General features: G+C 36.6%; 1 pseudogene; it reads left to right on the forward strand.

Annotated features, from left to right (window-relative positions):
* Positions 1–2,359: 2,359 nt before the first annotated feature.
* Positions 2,360–2,939, forward strand: LOC143669323 (RNA-binding protein 48 pseudogene; annotated as a pseudogene).
* The last annotated feature ends 11,846 nt before the right edge of the window (positions 2,940–14,785 follow it).

The following is a 14,785-nucleotide window of genomic DNA, read 5'->3' on the forward strand; positions in this document are numbered from 1 at the left end:
CCCTTAGTCAATTTCCAGACTTGAGGCAGTTTACAGATCCAGAGCCCTTTGAATGAAGGGGAGGCCAGGTCCCTTTGGGGGAGACCCCTGTTACACTGCCACAAATCTATACTGTTAATCTTCCTCCAAGCCTTCCCCAAGGAGACCAACAGTCTCTTACAGGGTAACTGTGCATTGGGGAAAAGGAAATGAAAAGATATTTCAGGGATTGTTAGATACTGGTTCAGAAGTGACATTAATTCCAGAGGACCCAAAACTTCACTCTGGTTCACCAGCCAGTGTGGGGGCTTATGGAGGTCAGGTTATTGATGGAGTTTTAGCTCAGGTCCATCTCACAGTGGGTCCAGTTAGGCCCTGGACCCATTCTGTCATTATTTCCACAGTTCCAGAATGCATAATTGGGACAGACATTCTAGGCAACTGGCAGAATCCCCACATTGATTCTCTAACTCGTGCAGTGAGGGCTATTATGGTGGGAAAGGCCAAGTGGAAGCCACTAGAACTGCCCCTACCTAGCAAATTTGTAAATCAGAAGCAATACTGGATTCCTGGAGGGATTGCAGAGATTACCGCCACTCTTAAGGACTTGAACGATGCAGGTATGGTGCTTCCCAAGCTTTCAGCCAGGTGCAGCCAAAGGGGTCAGAGTTTTTCTTCCTCTCCTCCTCCCTCAGGCATCTTCTTAGAATGCCTTCTCTATGACTTTGCTTCCCACAGGGTGATCTCAACTCTTGGCCTACAGACACACAGTCCCCTCCTTTTGTCTCTTCAGCGTTGACATGGTATGGTGTCTTGCTGTAGCTAGGCTCTAGATAGACTCAAAATATCCCGTGTGACTTCTTACCTGCTTCATCTCCTGCATAATGAATATCCTGCATTAGATTCCTTCCAATGTAGACATTTGCAGTGGCTTCTGTTTTCTTGGTCCCGCTCTGACTGGTATACCCAAAAAGTGCCCAATAATTCCATGGGTTTTCCCTAGCTGTTGTCATTGTATCATTTACCTCACAACAGCAATAAAAATATTCCCATTTTTATATCGAATGTCAGATACATTAAGTAACTTGCTCAAAGACAAGTTAGAATTTTCAAACAAGACTTCCAGGCAGGCAAGAAATATTTATTCTCAACTATGCCATTCTTCTCTCCTGTTCACTCTCTTCATCTTCAAAGTGTGGAGTGTTTCCCTAAAGTTTTAGCAGGGGCACAATGATCCAGTGTACCAGTCAGAAAAAAACGACAGTGAGGCAGTGACTTTCCACCGAACCTAAACTTTCTAAGTCCTGATAGCAACTAATAGTCCTTTGAAAAGATTTCTCCTATTCCTTGCTAAAGATTAGTTTTGCTATGAGAATATTTTTGTTTCTTTTCAGAATCATGCTGGAAATGAATCTTCAAATGTTGACATTTCAGTGGGAGTATCTCTACAGCTTGCAATAGGAATGTTTTCTGCACTTGGACCATTAAATGCAGAATAGCCTCTTGGTGTGGTCAAAAAATTACCCAGGCTGTCTGTGCTTTAAGATGTTAATTTAAAAACAAAACAAAGCAATTCAAACTAAGAACCCAAGAGTCCCTATATTTTTTCTTTTAGGATTTTCACAATTAAAAAAAAAGCATTGTGGCAAAACTCATTTGTCGGAGTTTTTTAATTCTGTGGCTGTGCCCTTTCAAGGTTGGCATGACCTTTAGAAGTCATTCAGAGCAGTTCTCAACTCTACCCTGCCCACTGTCAACTGGAAAAGACCTAGGTCCTTTTTTTCTTTTCTTTTTTTTTTTTTTTACATGGGCAGGCACTGGGAATCAAACCCGGGTCCTCTGGCATGGCAGGCAGCGTCCTTGCCTGCTGAGCCATCGTGGCCCACCCGGTCCTTTTTTTTAAATTGATTTTTAATAGCTTTATTAGGTATAATTGACATATAATAAACTGCATATATTTAGGTATATAATTTCATAAGTTTAGCCATATGTATACATCCATGAAAGCGTTACCTCAATCAATATATTGAACATAGGCCAAAGCTGGCAAGATGGTGTCAAGCAGTGGGAGTTTGGGAGCTCATTCGACCACCATGCACAGAGAGTGGTGTGTGACTCACGGGCCAGGTATAGGGAGGGTACACAGCTTCACGCTGTCAAGGACAGCCAAGAGAAAAATGCATGAACGGAGTTTCCTTGGTGGATTGCTTCATGTCTCCTATGCTCCAGAATTGAGACAGTTGAAGAAGCTAGAAACAAATTACGAGAGAAAGGCTTATATAGTGAGAACTACTAAAAATAATGACCATCACATGACAAAGAAGAAACTGGTTACCTGTATAAAGACAGAAGAGATTTTAGATAGGGCTTCTGTTCAGAGATGTCTGGATTTTGTGCAGCTACTTTAAACACTTCTACTGGGAACTCAAATCCTTGTCTTTCTTATTTTTATGAATTGCATTTATGTTATTTCTCCTCAAGATGTACATGTTCATCAGGGGAGCATGTGAACATAGCATCACATGCCTCTCAAGATGGTAGAAACCATGCTAAAACAGTGGAGCATTGTAACGACGATAAGTCTTTGCAGAAAATACAGATGAAAAGTTTTAAAAAATCATTAGCTTGCCATGATGCACGAAAGGTTATTTCTTCTTCAGAGGCAACTGACAAATTTATGCCTAGGACAACCCAGATGCAAGATCAGAAAAGAAGATGGGAAGATAATCATAGACTTGGAACTGTTCTTGAAACAAGTACAAGTAATAGTGAGGTTTTGATCGGATCTCTACTACCAGGATATACCTAAAGTGAATATGCATGATGACTCATTGAATACAATGGCAAACTTAATTTGGAATAAACTTAAAGAGGTAATTTCTTCTGTACCAAGGCCTTCAAAGGACAACTAGGAAGAGGTACATACAGGTCATCCATTAAAACAAAGAAGAAGATTGTAGATTGCCAGCAGGTCCCCCACCCAGATCCTGACACCAGAGATTAAAAGCATAGGAAATATATATTATACCAATTGTACAGGGGAGGGGAGGTACAAACCATTTGTACGTAAAATTGTGAATTGGGAGATTTTTGTTTTTGGAATTCCTAACTTTTTTTGTAGGAAGCTTCATTAATAAACATCCTATTTTGGATGTTTTTGTCCTCAACCTTTTTGCTTCCTCTTTTTTCTTCCCTCTCTACATTCATCAAAACCACCTTTAACACTAGAGTATTAATGCCCAGTGGTTAATGTGTGTTTTACCTCCCTTTGGGTCAATCTCTCAAATTTTCTTTGATGAAAAGACAAGGGGAGGGCAGTACAAGAGTGGCGCAGTGGCAGAATTCTTGCTTGCCATGCCGGAGACCCGGGTTTGATTCCCAGAGCCTGCCCATGCAAAAAAAAAAAAAAAAAAAAAAGAGGAAAAAACAAGGGGAGGGCAGTACAACAGGGGCTCAGTGACAGAATTCTTGCCTGCCATGCCAGAGACCTGGGTTTGATTTCTGGAGCCTGCCCATGCAAAAAACAAAGAGGAAAAAGACAAGGGGAGCCCCTAAGTAACATATGCACAGCTCTTTCTCATCCTGTAGCCTCAGCAATATCAAGATTCATTTACTGCAGAGCCCAGAAGCAGCCTTAGAAACCTAGCCATTGGCACATGCCTGACTCTTAGTCACTGTTCTTAGACTGGAGCATCCTAGGGACCACTGAGGAAAGTATTTGGTCATTCTGGGCTGGGGAATCCCAATAACCTTGCAATTGGGCCACACATTTAATCTTCTTTTAAACCATCGTGAACTATTGTTGCAAGACTGTGTTAGAAAACACTAATTTTATACTTTTTAAATATTGAAGCTTTCATTAAATACAAAATTGATAATGTGTATACTAAGAAATAATCACAAATAGAAATCTTATACTTCAGCTTTCTTCCAAAGTCCCTGGAAGACCCACTCTTTTACATTTATGTGATTATCACTGTCTTTATCAAATGCATGTTATAATTTAGAGCTGTTTTATAATTCAACATTATGTATGCATAGATAATAAAACTTTTCTCCCCAAATGAGGGTATACAAGGTTTTGGCACAGTCTTTCTTGCAAGAACCAAAATTACTGGAATCATTTTCCCCTAGTTTTTTTTTTTTTTTTTCCATATGGGCAGGCACTGGGAATTGAACCCAGGTCTCTGGCATAGCAGGTGAGAACTCTGCCTGCTGAGCCACCATGGCCCACCCTTTCCTCTAGCTTTTAAGAGGAAATAAAAAAAAGTCATATTCCTCCATGAGCTTCATTTGTGGTGTTTTGTACAATTATTAAGAGCCAAGAAGATCAACAGTGGAACTATTCAATGTGATAATAATACTAATTTTTCTTGTACAAAGACTGGCAAAATTCTTTTCTAAAAGGTTTACATAATACTGAGTTAAAGTTAAGTTACTAAAATAATACATTATTTTTTTAAATTACCAATGAAATCTTGGTATTTTCCTGTAGAAAATAGGTTGAAATATTATTTACTTTTTGGGGAGTGATGGACATGCTAATTATTTTAATTGTAATGAATGGTTTCACAGGTGTATACTATGTAAAAACTTAAACTATATACCTCAAAAATCCATGAGGGGCAGACCATGGTGGCTCAGCAGGCAGAGTTCTTGCCAGCCATGCCAGAAACCCAGATTAGATTCTCGGTGCCTGCCCATGCAAAAAAAATCCATCAAGAAAAAAATTCCATTCACAACAGCATCTAAAAAAAATCTAGAAATAAATTGAACCAATTATGTGAAAGACTTGTACACTGAAAGAAATTAAAGAAGACATAAATAATTTGAAAGACTTCCCATGTTCATTCATGGGAAGACTTAATATTGTTCAGATTGCAATACTACCTGAAGCAATCTACAAATTCAACACAATCCTGAACAAAATCCCAGCAGCCTTTCTTTTGCAGAAATGGGAAGGCTGGTCCTCAACTTCATATAATGGCAAGGGAACCTAAATAGCCAAAACAATCTACAAAAAGAGCAAAGTTGGAGGACTCACACTTCTTGATTTCAAAACATATTACAAAGCTACAGCAATCAAAACAGTGTGGTACTGGCACAAGGATGGGCATGTAGATTAATGGATTAGAATTGAGAGTTCAGAAATAAACCATACATTTTGGCATGTTGATATTTGACAAGGGTGCTATGTTCAGTCAATAGGGGAATAATAGCTTCTTCAACAAATGGTGCTGGGAAAATTGAATATCCACAACAGGAGAATGAGATTGGCATTACAGCCAATTAATAAAACATAAAGCAATATATAAGATTCTACAAAGTTCCATGCACTAGAGTAACTTTCCAGAAACCTACAACCTCCAGATGAGTCCCTGGACCCAGTTAAGTCCTGAAACATAAAGGACCCAACCTCTCCAGAACATTAGCTACTTCCATCTCCTTACCCCATATTATTGGCATCCCCTTCCAACATGAAAAAGTTAGATTAGGCTTAGCCCAAATACCCCCTAAGATTGAGATAGAAAAATGAAAGGTAATGGTGTTGTTATACAGTGAAGGTAGGGCTTAACAAACAAATATGATTGTGGAATCATTATATTGATATTTCTTTTAGTCTCCAGTATCCTAGAGCAGGTAGAAATAAAAACCTAAAATTGTGGAAAACTCAGAAATCTGTTCTACAATTAATTGTTGTGCTGTGTTTTGAAATTTATTGCTTATATGTTATTTTTCACAAAAAAGAGAGAAACAGTCAATTGTGATGATTAAAAATATTTATTCCTGCTAGCCACCAATGCTCTGGAGCAGCTAGAAGGAAAAATCTGAGATGACGTTATTTTACCCCATGACAAACTCTGGAATCTGTCCTGTAACAACTTGTTGATGAGAGCTTTGAAAGCAATTGCTTTTTTTCCCTTTGTTTTGTGTATATGTTGTATTATACAATAAAAAAGTGTTCAATATAAATCGAACATATCCACCAGATATTTGGAAGTAGTGGGAGTGGATGTGTTAACCTTGGGGTGATTTTTTTGGTTTGTTTGTTTTAATTTAGTTTAGTTTTATATTTTTAAAGTGCACAATTCAATGATCTATAGTATAAATGGTACAACTATCACCATTTATATTTAAAAAACTAAAAGAGAAAAACTGTGAACCAAGAATTCTATATCCAGCAAAACTGTCCTTCAAAAATGAGGGAGAAATTAAAACATTTGCAGACAAAAATTCACTGAGAGAATTTGCGACCAAGAGACAAGGTCTGCAAGAAATACTAGAGGGAGCATTAGAGACAGATAAAAAGAGACAGGAGAGAGAGGTATGGAGAAGAGTATAGAAATGAAGACTATCAGTAAAGGTAAAAAGAAGAAAAATTAGATGTGATATATAAAATCCAAAAGGCAAAATGGTAGAAGAAAGTACTGACTGTATAGTAATAACACTAAATGTTAATGGATTAAATTCCCCAATCAACAGATATAGACTGGCAGAATGGATTTAAAAAAACAGGACCCATCTATATGTCGTCTACAGGAAATGCATTTAGACCCAAAGATAAACATAGGTTGAAAGTGAAACATTGAGAAAAGATATTCTATACAAATAACAATCAGAAAAGAGCAGAAGTAGCTATAATATCCAACAAATTAGACTTCAAATGTAAAACAGTTAAAAGAGACAAAGAAGGACACCATGTATTAATAAAAGAAACAATTCAACAAGAAGACATAACAATCATAAATATTTATGCACCGAGCCAGAATGCTCCAAAATACATGAGGCAAACACTGAAAAGAGAAAGAGACACATCTACCATAATAGCTGGAGACTTCTATTCCCCACTCTCATCAATGGGAAGAACATCTAGACAGAGGATCAATAAAGAAACAGAATTTGAATTATACAATAAATGAGGTAGACTTAACAGATATATATAGAACATTACACCCCACAACAGCAGGATGCACCTTTTTCTCAAGCACTCATGGATCATTCTCAAGGAAAGACCATATGCTGGGTCACGAAGCAATTCTCAATAAATTTTTTAAAATTGAAACCATACAAAATACTTTCTCAGATCATAAAGGAATGAAGCTGGAAATCAATAATAGGCAGAGGGCCAGAAAATTCACAAATATATGAAGGCTCAACAACACACTCTTAAACAACCAGTGGGTCAAGGAAGAAATTACAAGAGAAATCAGTAAATATCTTGAGGCAAATGGAAATGAAAACACAACATATCAAAACTTATGGGATGCAACAAAGGCAGTGCTAAGAGGGAAATTTACTGCCCTAAATGCTTATATCAAAAAAGAAGAAAGAGCAAAAATCGAGGAATTAACTATCCACTTGGAAGAACCAGAGAGAGAACAGCAAATTAACCCCAAAGCAAGTAAAAGAAAAGAAATAATGAAGATTAGAGCAGAAATAAATGAAACTGAGAACATGAAAACAATTGAGAAAATCAACAAAACCAGAAGTTGGTTCTATGAGAAAATCAGCAAGATTGACGGGCCCTTAGCAAGATTGACAAAAAAAAAAAAAAAAAGAGAGAGGATGCAAATAAATAAAATCAGAAATGGAAGAGGAGATATAACCACTGACCCCACAGAAATAAAAGAAGTAATGAGAGGATACTATGAACAACTTTATGCTAATAAACTAGACAATGTAGATGAAATGGACAACTTCCTAGAAAGACATGAACAACCAACATTGACTCAAGAGGAAATAGATAACCTCAACAAACCAATCACAAGTAAAGAAATTGAATCAGTCATTAAGAAGCTCCCCAAAAAGAAAGTTCAAGACCCAAATCGCTTCACATGTGAATTCTACCAAACATTCAAGAAAGAATTAGTACCAATACTGTTCAAACTCTTCAAAAAAATTGAAGAGGAGGGAAAGCTACCTAACTCATTCTATGAAGCCAACATCACCCTCATACCAAAGCCAGACAAAGATATTACAAGAAAAGAAAACTATAGACCAATCTCTCTAATGAATATAGATGCAAAAATTTCAACAAAATTGTTGCAAATTGAATCCAGCAGCACGAAAAAAATTATACACCATGACCAAGTAGGATTCATCCCAGGTATGCAAGGGTGGTTCAATATAACAATATCAATTAATGTAATACACCATATCAACAAATCAAAGCAGATAAACCACATGATCATCTCAGTTGATGCAGAAAAGGCATTTGACAAAATTCAACATCCTTTCTTGTTGAAAACACTTCAAAGGATAGGAATATAAGGGAACTTCCTCAACATAATAAAGGGAATATATGAAAAATCCACAGCTAACATCATCCTCAATGGGGAAAAACTGAAAACTTTCCCCTAAAATCAGGAACAACACAACGATGTCCACTATCACCATTGTTATTCAACATTGTGTTGGAAGTTCTAGCCAGAGCAATTAGACAAGAAAAAGAAATACAAGGCATCAAAATTGGAAAGGAAGAAGTAAAACTCTCATTGTTTGCAGATGATATGATACTACATATAGAAAACCCTGAAAAATTCACAGCAAAACTACTAGGGCTAATAAATGAGTGCAGCAAAATGGCAGGTTACAAGATCAACACTCAAAAATCTGTAGTATTTCTATACACTAGTAATGAACAATCTGAGGGGGAAATCAAGAAAATATATCCCATTTACGATTGCAACCAAAAGAATAAAACATTTAGGAATAAACTTAACTAAAGGTGAAAAAGACCTATACAAAGAAAACTACAAGAAATTGTCAAAAGAAATCACAAAAGACCTTAATAAATAGAAGGCATACTGTGTTCATGAATTGGAAGACTAAATATAGTTAAGATGTCAATTCTACCTAAATTGACTTACAGATTCAATGCAATACCAATTAAAATCCCAAAAACTTAGTTTTCAGAAATAGAAAAGCCAATAACCAAATTTATCTGGAGGGGCAGGGTGCCCCGAATAGCTAAAAATATCCTGAGAAAGAAAAATGAAGTTGGAGTCCTCACGCTACCTGACTTTAAGGTGTATTATGAAGCTACAGTGGTAAAAACAGCATAGTACTGGCATAAAGATAGATATACTGACCATTGGAATCGAATAGAGTATTCAGATATAGACCCTTTCATCTTGGACAATTGATCTTTGATAAGGCAGTCAAGCCAATTCAGCTGGGACAGAACAGTCTCTTCAATAAATGGTGCCTAGAGAACTGGATATCCATATGCAAAAGAATGAAAGAAGATCCATATTTCACACCCTATACAAAAATTAACTTAAAATGGGTCAAAGACCTAAGCATTAGATCTAAGACCATAAAACTTTTAGAAGAAAATGAGGGAAATATCTTCTCAATCTTGTAATAGGAAGTGGTTTCCTAAACCTTACACCCAAAGTATGAGCATTGAAGAAAGAAAGAAATGGAAACTCCTCAAAATTAAACACTTTTATGCATCAAAGATCTTCATCAAGAAAGTAAAAAACAGCCTGCACAATGGGAGGCAATATTTGAAAATGATATATCAGATAAAGGTCTAGTATCCAGAATATATAAAGAGATTGTTCAATTCAACAACAAAAAGATAGACAACGTAACTACAAAATGGGCAAAAGACATGTATAGACACTTCTCAGAAGAGGAAATACAAATGACCAAAAGGCACATGAAAAGATGCTCAACTTCCCTGGCTATTAGGGAAATGCAAATCAAAACCACAACGAAATATCATCTCACATCCACCAGAATGGCTATTATCAATAAAACAGAAAATGACAAGTGCTGGAAAGGATGTGGAGAAAGAGCACACTTATCCACTGTTGGTGGGAATGTCAAACGGTGCAACCACTGTGGAAGACAGTGTGGTGGCTCCTCAGGAAGGTAACTATAGAATCGCCATATAATTCAGCAATACCGTTGCTAGATATCTACTCAGAGGACATGAGGGCAAGAACACAAACAGACATTAGCACACAAATGTTTATAGTAGCATTATTTACTATTGCCATGAGATGGAAACAACCAAAATGTCTATCAACAGACGAGTGGCTAAGCAAGCTGTGGTATATACATATGATGGAATATTATGTAGCTGTAAGACAAAATAAAGTCATGAAGCACGTAACAACATGGGTGAACCTTAAGGACATTATGCTGAGTGAGATTAGCCAGAAATAAAAGGACAAATACTGTATGGTCTCAATGATATGAACTGACATTAGCAAATGAACTTGGAGAATTTCAGTTGGTAACAGAGATCATCAGAAGATAGAAATACAGTAGTTATTAGGTAATTGGAGCTGAAGGGATACAGATTGTGCAACAGGACTGATTTTAAAAATTCAGAAATGGATAGCACAATACTACCTAAGTGTAATACAATAATGTTAGAACACTGAATGAAGCTGAATGTGAAAATGATAGTGGGAGGAGGCCTGGGGGCACAAATAAAATCAGAAGGAAAGATAGACAATAAAGACTGAGATGGTATAATCTAGGAATGCCTCGAGTGTATAATGATAGTGAGTAAATGTGCAAATTTAAAAATGTTTCTGCCTGAGGAAGAACAAAGGAATGTCAATAATGCAGGGTGTTGAGAATAGATGGTAATTAATATTTTAAAATTTTAATGTACGTGTGAGACAAGCAAAAAATGTTTATTTGGTACAAAAATTTATATTTTGACAAGTGCATTTCCTAATATAACTTATGTAGACAGCTTAGTCAAATACCATAGTACTTGGAACCTTGCATAGGGCATGAGATTTTGTAGGTTTTTGTAGGTTTGTCCAGAGTGATGCCAAGATAAATCTCAGAACGATTTGAACAGTGAATAGGGAAATATTTGCAGAGTCCCCTAGGGAGAATGGTGAGAAAGGGGGATAATTCAATTTCCCCAAGTGGAGAATTCTTGATATTCTCACAGGCAGTGGGGACAACCAAAACAATACGCCGAGCCTCCAATCTTGGGGTTCATCTGAAACTTAATCCCGCAAAGGATAGGCTAAGCCTACTTAAAATTAGGCCTAAGAGTCACCCCCAAGAGAACCTCTTCTGGTGCTCACATGTGGCCTCTTTCAGTCGACACAGCAAGTAAACTCATTGCCCTCCTCTTCTCTACGTGGGACATGACTCCCAGAGGTGTGGACCTTCCTGGCAATGTGGGACAGAAATCCTAGAATGAACTGGAACTCAGCATCCAGGGATTGAGAAAATCTTCTCGACCAAAAGGGAGAAGAGCAAAATGAGACAAAATAAAGTGTCAGTGGGTGAGAGATTCCAAACAGTCGAGAGGTTAGCCTGGAGGTTATTCTTATGCATTAAATAGATATCGCCTTGTTAGTCAAGATGTAATGGAGAGGCTGGAGGGAACTGCCTGAAAATGTGGAGCTGTGCTCCAGTGGTCATGTTTCTTGAAGATAATTGTATGATGATATAGCTGTCGCAGTTACTGTGTGGTTGTGAGAGCCTTGTGTCTGATGCTCCTTTTGTCTACCTTATCGATGGACAAGTAAAACACATGGATTAAAAATAAATAAATAATAGGGGGAAACAAATGTTAAATTTAGTAGATTGAAATGCTGGTGATCGGTGGAGGGGAGGGGGTAAGGGGTATGGTATGTATGAATTTTTTTCTGTCTGCTTTTTATTGCTTTTTCTGAATTGATGCAGATGATCTAAGAAATGCTCATGATGATGAATATACAACTATGTGATGATAATGTGAGTTATTGATTATATAACAAGAATGGAATGATCATATGATAAGAATGTTTGTGTTTGTATGTGGTTATGCATCATAAATAAAAAATAAATACATTAAAAAAGAAAGGTAGGGGTAAAGGGTATGATATATATGAATTTTTTTCTGTTGTCTTTTTTTTTTTCTGAATTGATGCAAATGTTCTATGAAATGATCATGATGATGAATATGCAACTATGTGATGATATTGTGAATTACTGATTATATATGTAGAATGGAATGATCAAATGTTAAGAATGTTTGTGTTTCTTTGTTGTGATATTTCTTAAAAAAATTTAAAACTCAATAAAAAATTTTAAAAAAAGCAGTACAATTACAAAAAAGTGCTATCGTCAAATGTAACAAATGTTCCACACCAATGCAAGAAGGTAGTGGTGGGGTAGTGTACCGGAATCCTGTATTTTATGTATGATTGTTCTGTAAACCCACACTTTCTCCAATAAAGACTTTTTTAAAAAAATCAATTAACTATAGCTGTATGGGATTTTTTCTGGCCTCTCAATTCTATTCCATTACTTTGTTAATCTACCTTATACCAGTAACACACATTCTTGATTGCAACAGTTTTGTATTATGTTTTGGAATCAAGAAGTATGAATTCTCCTGCTTTGCTCTTTTTCAAGATTATTTTGCTATTCTGGGTCTCTGCATTTCCATATGAATTTTAGGATGAGCTTGTCAATTTTTGTCAACAAGGCTGTTGTGATTGTAATATGGCGTGCATGGAAACCATAGGTCAATTTGGAGAGAATGCCATCTTAAAATATTGAATTTTCTGATCCATAAACATGAGAAATAATCTATTATACTTATTGAGGGTCCCTTGGACATAAAATCCTCTTTTAGTCTTTGTTTTTTTTGACTGTTTGATTATGATATATCTAGGGGACTTTGAGTATATCCTACTTGAAGTTCATTGAGATTCCTGGATGTGTAGATTAATGGTTTTCATCAAATTTGGGAAATTTTCAGCCATTATTTCTTAAATATTAATTATACTCTTTTCTCTCTCTCATCTCCTTTTGTAATTCCCATTATGTACATGTAGGTTGATATATTTGATGGTATCCCATGGGTCTCTGAGGCTATATTCATTTTTCTTCATTCTTTTTTCTCTCTGTTTCTCAGACTGTATAATGTCAATTGACTTCAAATTTGCTGATCCTTTCTTCTGCCATCTCAAATCTACTGTTGTGCCCTCTAGTGAATTTTTCATTTCAGTTACTGTATTTTTCAAATCCCGAATTTCGATTTGGTTCTTTTATATAATTTCTTTATCATTATTGATATTTTCTATGGGTAAGATATTCCATATTTCCTTTAATTCTTTAGACTTGGTTTTTGTAGTTCTTTGAACATATTTGTAATAGCTTTGCCTTTATCTAGTAAACCCCAAACAGTTGATTTTGACAAATTTTGCCAGTGTTCTTGTCACTTTTTATGACTAAGTGGGTTTTCAGAGGTGCTCACTCTGACATTCCAGAAGTGGCTCTACCTAAGTACTTCTTGAAGTGGGAGAGTTTCCAACCCAATGTACCAGGTGTTCCCTGACCAGAGACAATAATGGGCCTAAACTCTGCCATATTCACAACTCACCCCATTAAGACAATCCAAGTTCTTGCTTGCCTTCCTGGCAACTACATAACACTTTTTACCCCATTTTCAATCACTAATCCATCTCTTGTGCTTTGAAGATCAAATGTTGGACTTTATATAACACTCTATTATTTATATGATATGGCACAGATTCCTTATCTCATTTTATAAGACTGTTCACAATTTATTCACAATAATGTATTTTCCAGATACCTGCTCTCAAGAAATGCAGGAAAAAAAAAAAAAAAGGCCAGCATGACTTGGCAGAGTGGGCAAAGGGGAAAGGAATTTGAGAGATAATGGGAAACTATATTATTTTAGGTCATGTTAAGAACTTTGTCTTTGACTGTGTGAAATAGGGAGCCACTCCAAAGCTAGAGAAAAGAAGCATTATGATCTGATTTTATAAAGGACCACTCTGGCAGCTCTATTGAGAAGAGCCTACAGGATCACAAAGTTAGAAGTTCCTTCAACAATCCAGGGGAGAGATGTTGGCAGAAAGAACCAAAGTAGTAGAAGCGTAGTGCTGAGAAGTGATCAGATCTGGACATATTTCAACATGGTGTATCAGGAACTAGATTGGATGTGTAAGAGAGAGATTGATGTCAAAGCTAAAACTAACAATTTAAACCTGAGCAACTGGAGTGATGGAGCATCCAACAACTGAGTTGGAGAGTCTGTGAGTGGAGTGAGTTTAGGGGAGGAAGATCAAAAGTCAATAAACTACCCCCGATTTGGATAAAAATGACATTCTTCAGTGGACACTCTTTCCTTCTTCCTTATGAGGAAACCTGATTTTTATCAATGTGGCTATATGCTCAACAAAAGAACTATATTTTCCAGTCTCCCTTGGAGCTAGGATTCACAATCCTGACCAACCGGCTTTCTGCTAAGGATTTCTGAAACATTCTTGCTTTCCTGCTGTAGAAGCTTCCTCTTGTTCCTTGTTATTTCTTTAATCTACTTCCTGCCTGGAATGTGGACACATGGCTAGAGGTGAAGCAGCCATTGAGGCAACTTGAGAATGAGAACCACACACAAAAGATGGCAGAGAAGAAAAGATAGAAGGATCCTGGGATATTTAGAACAACATGAAACATTTGATCATTGTGAAAAATAAACCTATATTTGGCTAAGCCATTGCTACCGGATTTCTGTTACAAGCAGCCAAGCACAGTCTACCTTAACACAATGGCTTCACCTAAGACATTGATTAAGTAATATTAAGTGTAACACTGGAGACCACTCTCTTCTAGTAGGTATCACATGTAAACTTGTACTCTTTGGGTACCAAAGTCACTTACCATATCATCAAACAGCCTTCACGTCTCCCTTTTGTCCACAGTGACATATGAGAAACTTTTTCATGTGACTTTTAGAAATCTAAATGCACAATGCCCATGTTACTCCTCTGAGTTTAGTAATGTTACCCAAAAAGTAACACTT

The sequence above is a fragment of the Tamandua tetradactyla genome, chromosome 25, assembly GCF_023851605.1.
Source record: "Tamandua tetradactyla isolate mTamTet1 chromosome 25, mTamTet1.pri, whole genome shotgun sequence".
Lineage (NCBI taxonomy): Eukaryota > Metazoa > Chordata > Mammalia > Pilosa > Myrmecophagidae > Tamandua > Tamandua tetradactyla.